The sequence below is a fragment of the Thunnus thynnus genome, chromosome 1 (genome assembly GCF_963924715.1).
Source record: "Thunnus thynnus chromosome 1, fThuThy2.1, whole genome shotgun sequence".
In the NCBI taxonomy this organism is placed as follows: Eukaryota; Metazoa; Chordata; class Actinopteri; order Scombriformes; family Scombridae; genus Thunnus; species Thunnus thynnus.
The window spans coordinates 31,314,811-31,323,352 of record NC_089517.1 but is presented as its reverse complement, the minus strand read 5'-3'; the positions used below and the strand labels follow the sequence as shown (position 1 = coordinate 31,323,352).

The window sequence follows — 8,542 nt, the reverse complement described above, 5'->3', positions numbered from 1 at the left end:
GGTATTGTACACTTATTGTTTACTTACTGGAATATGGAGTGGAGCAGTCAGCGCTGTTATTAATTACACCCATGACTTTCTTGCTATAACAAGTCTAAATGTCTGCTGTCAAAAGGGTCTATGACAAAACTATTGTGAAGGCACCATAATCAGATTAGGGGGGCCCTTCAGTGGGTTCATATTGGATTCTTTTTTGTGGTAAATTGTTAAACATATTTGTTTAAGAATGTATACCATGTACATTTTGACATGAGACAATACAGACCAGGCAGAGTAGACAGATAATAATGCCAACCTCTTTAGTAGTGCATATTATGTGTAGTTAATTAAATTACAAATAAACCAACTAATACATAATGAATACGGAGCCTTCAGGGCCCCTGGGGGTCTTCTGAAATATTTTACATCTGAGTTTGTATCACGTTTTATTTATTAAAGGCAATGTTTTTGTAAGAGTAGCTTATTCTGTAGCTACTACACAGCTGTTTTTAGGAGTAGTTTAACTACACTCCTCACACTGATTATCCTCAGGGAGATGTCAATCAGAAACGCCTGCATGGGAATCCAGTTTAAACATACTGCACTGATTTACCACTTGGCCTGGGTACAGTAGTACAGTGTGAACTAGTATACTGCAACATACATCCTGTACTAATACGTACCATGATATCACTCGTTGTGAGGCTGAGCAGGGTCTGCAGGCAGGCACCTCGGTCAGATCTTGAGTGAAGACCTCAGATAGGCAAAATGTCAACTTTATAAGAATAAAGAAAACATCATTTTTTAGAGAGAGCAGATGCCAGTGGATTAGCTGAGGAGTGCTACTTCATGAATCCAGGTATCAAAAAACAGGTGCTCTTTGAATCCAAGGACATGTCATGGAACCAAAAAAGAGAGAAAGGTTAGACATGTACTTTGCTTTGTGATCAATAAGTCATAACCAAAGAATACCAAAGCACACTGCTTTGCAAAAATGAAAAAGCCTTTGATAAATGGGCTTAGCACCTACACGTTTCAACTCACAGTCTTCTTCAGGCCATGTAAAAACAAGTGACAGCTCACAGATATACCAAGGCTGGTGTCAGCTGCCAGGCAATCAGAGTAGCACTGGAGAATTGACACAGGTATAATGGTACAGTATAGATGGAAGGTTCCAATACTTTTATTAATACTTTACTTAAATTGGTTACCTGCAATGAGAAGCAAGATAACTAGGGGGTGTAAAGGGATTTATATGGGGAGGGGGCAATTATTTTTAGATTTGCAGCTATGCACTTTTGAAATTATGCAGGTGAGGTATTTTTAAGAGCTCTTAAATACTTGCTTGTGTCATTAACTTCTTCCACTTAAAGTTAATAACCTGAGAATCATACAACTGTATTCACAAGTTTGTATAACAGCACCGATAAGCTAAAGCTTCTCACTTTAACTGTTGAACGACAGTGAATGCCAATAAGAAGCAAGTTGTTGAACTGATAGAAATCTGAGAATTGCACGTCTTTTTTTCCCTGAGAGATGAAAGCAGAAAGCAGTAACAAGTCTGCCATCAGCTGACAGTCTCACCTGTTGGCCACAGGGTTGTGCTCGCAGACTGCTCGCCCTGTGCTTGTGCTCTTCTCCTGCGCATGCGCGTTATCGTCGCCGGAGCGGAGACCATTTCCTCCAGCAGCAGGCCGCACAGAGCTCCGCCACACACACGGGAACACACACATACACACACACATATGCAGACAGAGCATACCGTCAAAGCAAAGCCACGTTTGGGATTGTCTAATCTTAACGCCGCTATACCTGGATGCCCCCCAGCCGCAGGAGTCATCCTCATGGGCCTTCATCGCTAATTTGCAGCAGCATCTGCTCGACACCTCAGCGGTATCTTTTGGGTGAGTTGCTCTCAGCGCAGTCACTGTTTTGTCTCGTTGTGTTGTTGCTGCTGCTGCAACGTTTTAGCTTCAGCATAGCGTACAAGGGGACTGTCATTGTTGGGCTGTATGTTCTGTTTTTAGTCCGGGTTTACTTTACATTCATTAATGTTTTTATGGTTGGACGTTATGACAAATGGTTTTCATTTTACACAGCGAACGTTAAACCTGTTTGCGAGCGTTTTAGCGTTAGCTGCTAGTCAACATACAATGTAACGTCACGAGATCCATTATCGGACACAATTTATGCTAGGTCTCAACAGATTTTCACCCTTTTCGTCTACTTCTCAGTACATTCCTCAATGTTGACAGGAGAGTAGCAAACACGTGGACAAAACAAGGCCACTTTTAAACGGTGTTTGTGTTGTTCGTTAATGTTAAGTACAATTATTTTCCTGTAACGGGCAATTTTGCGGCTGTGGCCAAAACCTGTGGTCACCCCCCCCCCCCTCCTTTCTCTCCCCTGGTTCCATAATCGGACGAGTCGCGGCTAACGCTTTGTGGTCCTGACCTTTTCCTTTGACTATTTCATGTCTTCCAGAAGTGATTGTTGACACGATGTGGTCCGGTGCTATGAGAAACACCAGGGACAAAGCTGGGAGTTAGCAAAACAAGTAACCACATAGCGTTTTGATACAGGCGGATGGATGAGCATTTTGGATTGTGTAAGATGTCGTGGAAGTGGCCGTGGAGGGACAATGAGCGTATCGTATAAATAGTGATCATATGCATATTACAACTGTGTAAAAACTGTAGCCTGGCCTTGTGGGAGTGTTATGTATTTTGCTGGGAAATGAGGAAAAAAAGCAGGACAGAATGGCTCTGTCCGATAATGGGCCCATTTATTTTAGCCACCTCCGCGCTGCACTAGAACACAGGGCTGGATCTGAGGTTCAGCCTCTCTCTCCTCTGACACTGATACTGTTTTAATGTAACGCGTCTTCCATTATTAAATTGTTCTGCGTTTTTCAATGGTTTAAGGGGGAACACATTTCCCTGTATGAAATTAAAACAGAACACTGCTACAACAGTTGTCCTGTAGAAAATGACTGGGGGAAAAACATAATTGGGGGGAAAACAGTGTTATAATGATGCTGTTACAATGTGTTTATCCCAGTGGGAATCTGTTTTTTTCTCTTTCGCCTTTCCACAGGGAGGTCAGTGGTCAGGTTAAGCTACAGAACAGCAGACTGGAGCTGGTAAAGATCCAGTGACTTATTGCTCAAGGGCACTTGAGAAGGATATTATCAGGTTAAGGAACATGAAATGCACTATACATGAACAATAGTTGTAATATTGTTAAATGTTGTTCATGGATCAGACCAGCACCAACCCTGCTGTGCTTGCAAGTTGCAGCTTTGGCCTTGTCGTGTTAATTCACACTCACTTTGTTCTTCAAGGTAACTGTCTGACTGAAATGTTGAAATGTACATACCTTTGCAAGCTGTGTCTTGACTGACAAAAGTAACGTAGTGTCGGCAGTGTATTGTTACTTCACATAGTGTTCCCATGTACTTACGTTAAAGATGCCTGCCTGCTCCGCTTTGTAACACGCCTAATCATTCACAATCTTATCCTGGGTTGTTTTGAGGGAGCAAATCTTATGATCAGTGTTTTACTTCGGTATCTGTGCTTTTTATCTGACATGTTACTGAGTTGTAGTTGCTTAAAATATCTGTCCAGATCTTGCTGCCTGTTTTTAGTGACTGATTACCACAGTGGGTTTGAGGCTGCTTTGCTATTAGATTGTACATTATAATCTGGATTGATTTTAACTTTGTACTTACACAGCAAAAATCTGATTTCAGAGGATTTTTATATATACTGATTTAAAAATGACTCCTTGATTGTAATTTAAAAGACAAATACCAACAATCAAGTTGTAAGAGTAGGTTGTTGTTGTCTTGACTATCCAGATCAGTGTCTCAACTGTAAGGCTGATTATGGTGAGTGCAGAGTGCTGATGAAGCAGCATGATAGCTTTGGGTTTTCTATTAGAGAAGTCTGTTACCAAGATTGGTTGGAGGGAGGTGGGGGTGCGAGGGCTTGGCACTCATTATCCCCCAAGGAATCTGGGGTACCAGACTGCAACATGTTAGGAATCCATCCATATGCTGCGTCTGTCAGGGATAACCTGCTGCCGGTATGCGAGGATGTCCAACACAGTGCCTGGAGAGTCTGTGTCAATTTATGCTTCTCTCTCATCATGTACGAATTTTGTACAAAATTTGAAGTACAAACAGTTTTATTTCAGCACACAGTGTAATTTACCAGTGTTCCAAACACAGCGTGACTCAGCCCTGGTCTGAGTAGTGAGACGCTACAGCTCTCCATCTGTGGAGTCAAGACTCATCTAGTAAGGTGGCAGAAGACTCCCAGATTACATCTTCGACCACACTGAGTTCTTTCCCTTTCCTATTCCCTCTTTGTCAATAGCTTGCTCCCCGTCTAACTGACTGACTGATGGTTAGATTGGTGTAGTCTAATGGAGGTGCAGCTTGACAAGGACTAGAGGTGACAGGACAAGTCTGGAAGACTAGCTACACATGGACTCTCTTCTGTTTTTAGCCATGAGTTGTGAGTAGAAAAAAAAAAAATCACTGTCTGGTCGATCCCTAAAGCTGTGAGGAGGTGAGCTGCGTTACTGTCTTATGTTAAGCTCTGGGCCTGGCTTATGTGCTCAGCAGGGAAGTAATGGCTCCTCTGTCTGTACTGTGACCATCTCATTGCACATTTGAAGCCTGTCCAAGGCCCTGCTGACCTCAACACAATGACCGCGTTTAGTTCGTTTTTTTCTCCCTCCAGCCTCTTCTCTCCAATGTCCACTGTCTCTTTAATCAGCAAGTGCAATAACAGAGGAGGGATTTATCATGGTGACTTTGGTGCAGAGCTTAACAGTATACTGACACTCATGAGCAACAGGACACCCCAGATGGTGCAAGACCTACTCTGCTCAGTAGGCTGTATCACTCTGCATGGATGCATTCAACATCGTTTACTTCATGGTCATCTGCATTTCAACAGTCTGGCAAAGTGTGTTAGTCTCTGTAAAATGAAGTGCACAGAGTTGTTAGTAGTGCATGAGTGTTTCTACTCCGGCACGCACAGTGTGACGTATTTTACTGTCTGATAAGGTATGTGCACATTCTGAGTTATGCAGGTTTATTGTAGACACTGCAAGATGCAAAGTGGCAAGCAGTGCCACGGTCCATTTATTTAGGAAGAGTTATAGAAAGTGAAACTGGCTGCAGACCTGCACCTGCAATACTTCCTCTTTTGAAGGGCAGGAATCATACAATAGTGCTATATACAGTTGTTTGTGAGGTGCACAACAGTTTTATTGTCTCTCGGCTGATGAGCGATCACAACATTTTTAGTGTTTTTTTGGATACCAGCTGTGACCGTTTGTCGTTTTGGCTGATTCCTTTAAAAGATACTGTTGTGTAGGCTGATCATCATTCTCCTATTCATATTATTGCTTGCATTATGAGGCAAATACAGTTTATACATAAGGTTTGCCATTAAGGCTGCAACTAACTATAGTTCTTGTTGTTGATTAATCTGCAGATTATTGTCTTGATTAATCAATTAATTGTTTGGTCTATAAAATTGCCTGTTTGGTTCAGATAACAGTCCCAAAACTTGTATATTCTTGGTACTTGTGATACTCAAAAATTACTTAACAGTTAATCAATTAGCCAAGTAGTTGTCAATAAAAAAATTTTGTTGATCAACTAATCAATTAATTGACTGATCCTCTCAGCTCTAGTTGCCATTTCAACACAACATGTAGATATGATATTATTCAAACTTTGCCTTTGCAGTCTTTTAGTCTTTCACAGTGTGTTATGAGCGTTGACTTGTAATGAATCATAGATAAAGCCAGTTATGATTGGTTTATTTCACTATTACCGTTGGTGTATGATGGCTTTAAGTCTTTTAAGTTTTTTTGAGAAACAAAGTTCACAATCATGATTGGTCATTTTTTTTCCCCACTACCATGTCTTCCTCTCTGTTCAGCACCTGCTGAGCTGTGATAGATTCAACCCTCCCTTATACCCTCCTCCCCGTCGTCATGCTGCCCAGTAGAATAGTGGCATTGTGGCTGCCATCTTGCGTGCAAACTCAGTGAGGCTGCTCCATCTGGGCAGCGGCTGGTCAGTCAGGCAGCTCCTTGAAGGCCGGGAGGCTTCTCCCGCCACGCCTGCTGGCTAGCTGCACAATGTAGGCAATCAGTAGAGCCGCAGGCCGGACACATGACTAGTCTTTCACTACACCCACAGGATCCAGATTTCCTACTGGGAACTGTTTCACAGCCACTAAACTAAAATCAACCAAAACTGCCAACCACCAGCTTTTAAAAGGACCTATGGATCCCTCCTCATCCTTCGCTAAGCAGTGTGTTAGCACCCACTGCGCCTCTAAACCCAGATCTACCCCATGGTGCAAACCAGCAGGATGCAGCGGTTTGTTATTTAAATGACAGATCAGCTGGATGACTTCAATCTGTGTTTTGGGGTTTGGTGGGAGCTGATTTGAATTAATTAGCAGAAGGAAATTTTTCAGTTGGGGGAAACAGTCGGACACTTCCTCCTTTGAGTGGATCCATGCTGAGAAACCAAGGCTTGGAGCATCTGTCTCGCTGCTGATGTAATACCCTTTTTCATTTGAGATGGTAGAGACTCGAGTGGGCGACTCGTATTTTCTTTTATTTTTTTGCGCTCTTTTTAGACCAGATAAAATATGTTATAATTGGACACCAAACTAATCGTATAACAATAGGATGTTGATGGTAAAGATATTTAAATTTGGCTTTGAAACCAGAAGTCACCTCTGTAAAATGTACACAACAAAGACAAACGGAAATATTTGCATTGCAGGACATTGTTCCTGTGTGTCCTACACATTCAAATCACGCCACAGTAGAATATAGAGTCCTGCACAGTCTACACAACTACAATATGATCGAAGTAAATAAGAAAAACGTAGAAAAAGAAATGAATTGTCAAGGCGTTGCTAGTGGATGTTTTTATACAACTAGTTTCAAGTTATATTATAGGTATGTGATCAGAGATTCCAGCCACATGATGTTTTGGAGGAACAGACCTGTGTTCTTGTAAAATATGCTATAATAAGTGGACTGGACCAAAGGCCTGTGCCAACATGTCGCTTACATGTGGGGCCTCCCCTGCTTACTTCTGCTGTCTGATCACTCTCTCCCCACACACAACCAGAGCCATGTCCTCCCGGTTTACCGAAAGTCCTTCATACTGAGGCCAGTACAGGAAGATAAAGAGGAACTAGTGCAGTCAGACCATCGGCTTCACACTGACTTATAGAGATATTAAACTCTTCTGCCATTATTGTGACTGTCCTGAAAAGAATACATGATGAATCACTGATGGTGACGGAGATAATGACAATGAATCCTGTCTCAGCAGGGAGGCGCCAGCGCTTCCTCTTTTATCTGCCGTTCGATGCACTCCAGAGTAGTTCTTGTACAATCGAGTCATCAGATGTACTTCAAAGGTACAGTAAATGCCTCTGCTTCCATGATGTCACAGATGCTGCTGAAAAGTAAAGTGACCTGAAGTAGGTCTGCTTTAATACAGAGTTTTTAAAGGAAAAGTTTACTTGATCATTTTTGTGTAGAAATCCCTTCAGGCTATCTTTTCAATAAAAGAAACATTTTTTTCTTGACATTTTTAAATAACAGATTAAGACCTACACAGGGTATAGATGTTTATTGTTGACCGTGACCTACATCTGAGCAAGTTTCTGATACACCAGCTGATGAGATTCATGTCTTACTGAGAGCTATATGGATAGATGATGCAAATAGAAAGATGGATTTAGAGGTGGAAAGATGGATAACTCTTTGTGTCTTATTTTCTACCATTATATCATACATGGAAATCCTTTGAGTCCAAGAATGTCATTATGGCACTTCACTCACCTCTTGAACTGTTGAAATGGTCATTATCTTCTTGTTTCACCCACCACTTTAGATAAGGGTGGTGTCTAAAATGTAAAATCCAAGAAACTGGAAATATATTTGTGGTTAGTCACTGAGCAAGTCAGGGACCAATACATTTTTATCCTTCAGCAAACATCATACTCTTAAGTGACATACTAAGAAAGAAACATAAGGAGGTAGGTGAGATCTTTGAGCAAAAGCACCTGATTGTTAGATATTGATAAATAAAGACTGGACAATAAGTAATCTAACTGCACATTGTAATTAAAAATACAAACAAGTGGGGGAGCAATAAATATAATGGGCAGTGCTGATTCTGTGGGAAGCCAGTGAGGGATTTTGTTGTTATTGTTGCTGCACTAGAAAGTCTTGCTGGCTGGTGCAACTAACAATTATTTTCATTATTGAATAATCTGAATTATCTACTTGATTAATCGATTGATTGTTTTGTCTATGAAATGTCAGAAAATAGTGAAAAATGTCATAATTTTCCAGAGTCAAAGTTGATCTCTTGTTTTGTCCAACCAACAGTCCAAAACCTAAAGATCAGTTGTATGATAAAGAAAATCATTAAATTGTCACATTTGAAAAGCTAACAACCAGCTAATGTTTGGCATTTTTTCTTAAAAAATGTTCAAAATGA

The 8,542-nt window shown here is 41.2% G+C and overlaps 1 protein-coding gene across 1 annotated transcript in view; it reads left to right on the top strand.

The window, feature by feature from the left end:
- Nucleotides 1-1,636: 1,636 nt before the first annotated feature.
- LOC137186548 (tyrosine-protein kinase CSK) overlaps nt 1,637-8,542 on the top strand; it is a 47,315-nt gene continuing 40,409 nt past the window's right edge. The window contains exon 1 of the mRNA XM_067595561.1: nt 1,637-1,883. The gene's annotated coding sequence lies outside the window, so the exon portion shown is untranslated. The remainder of the gene's footprint in view (nt 1,884-8,542) is intronic.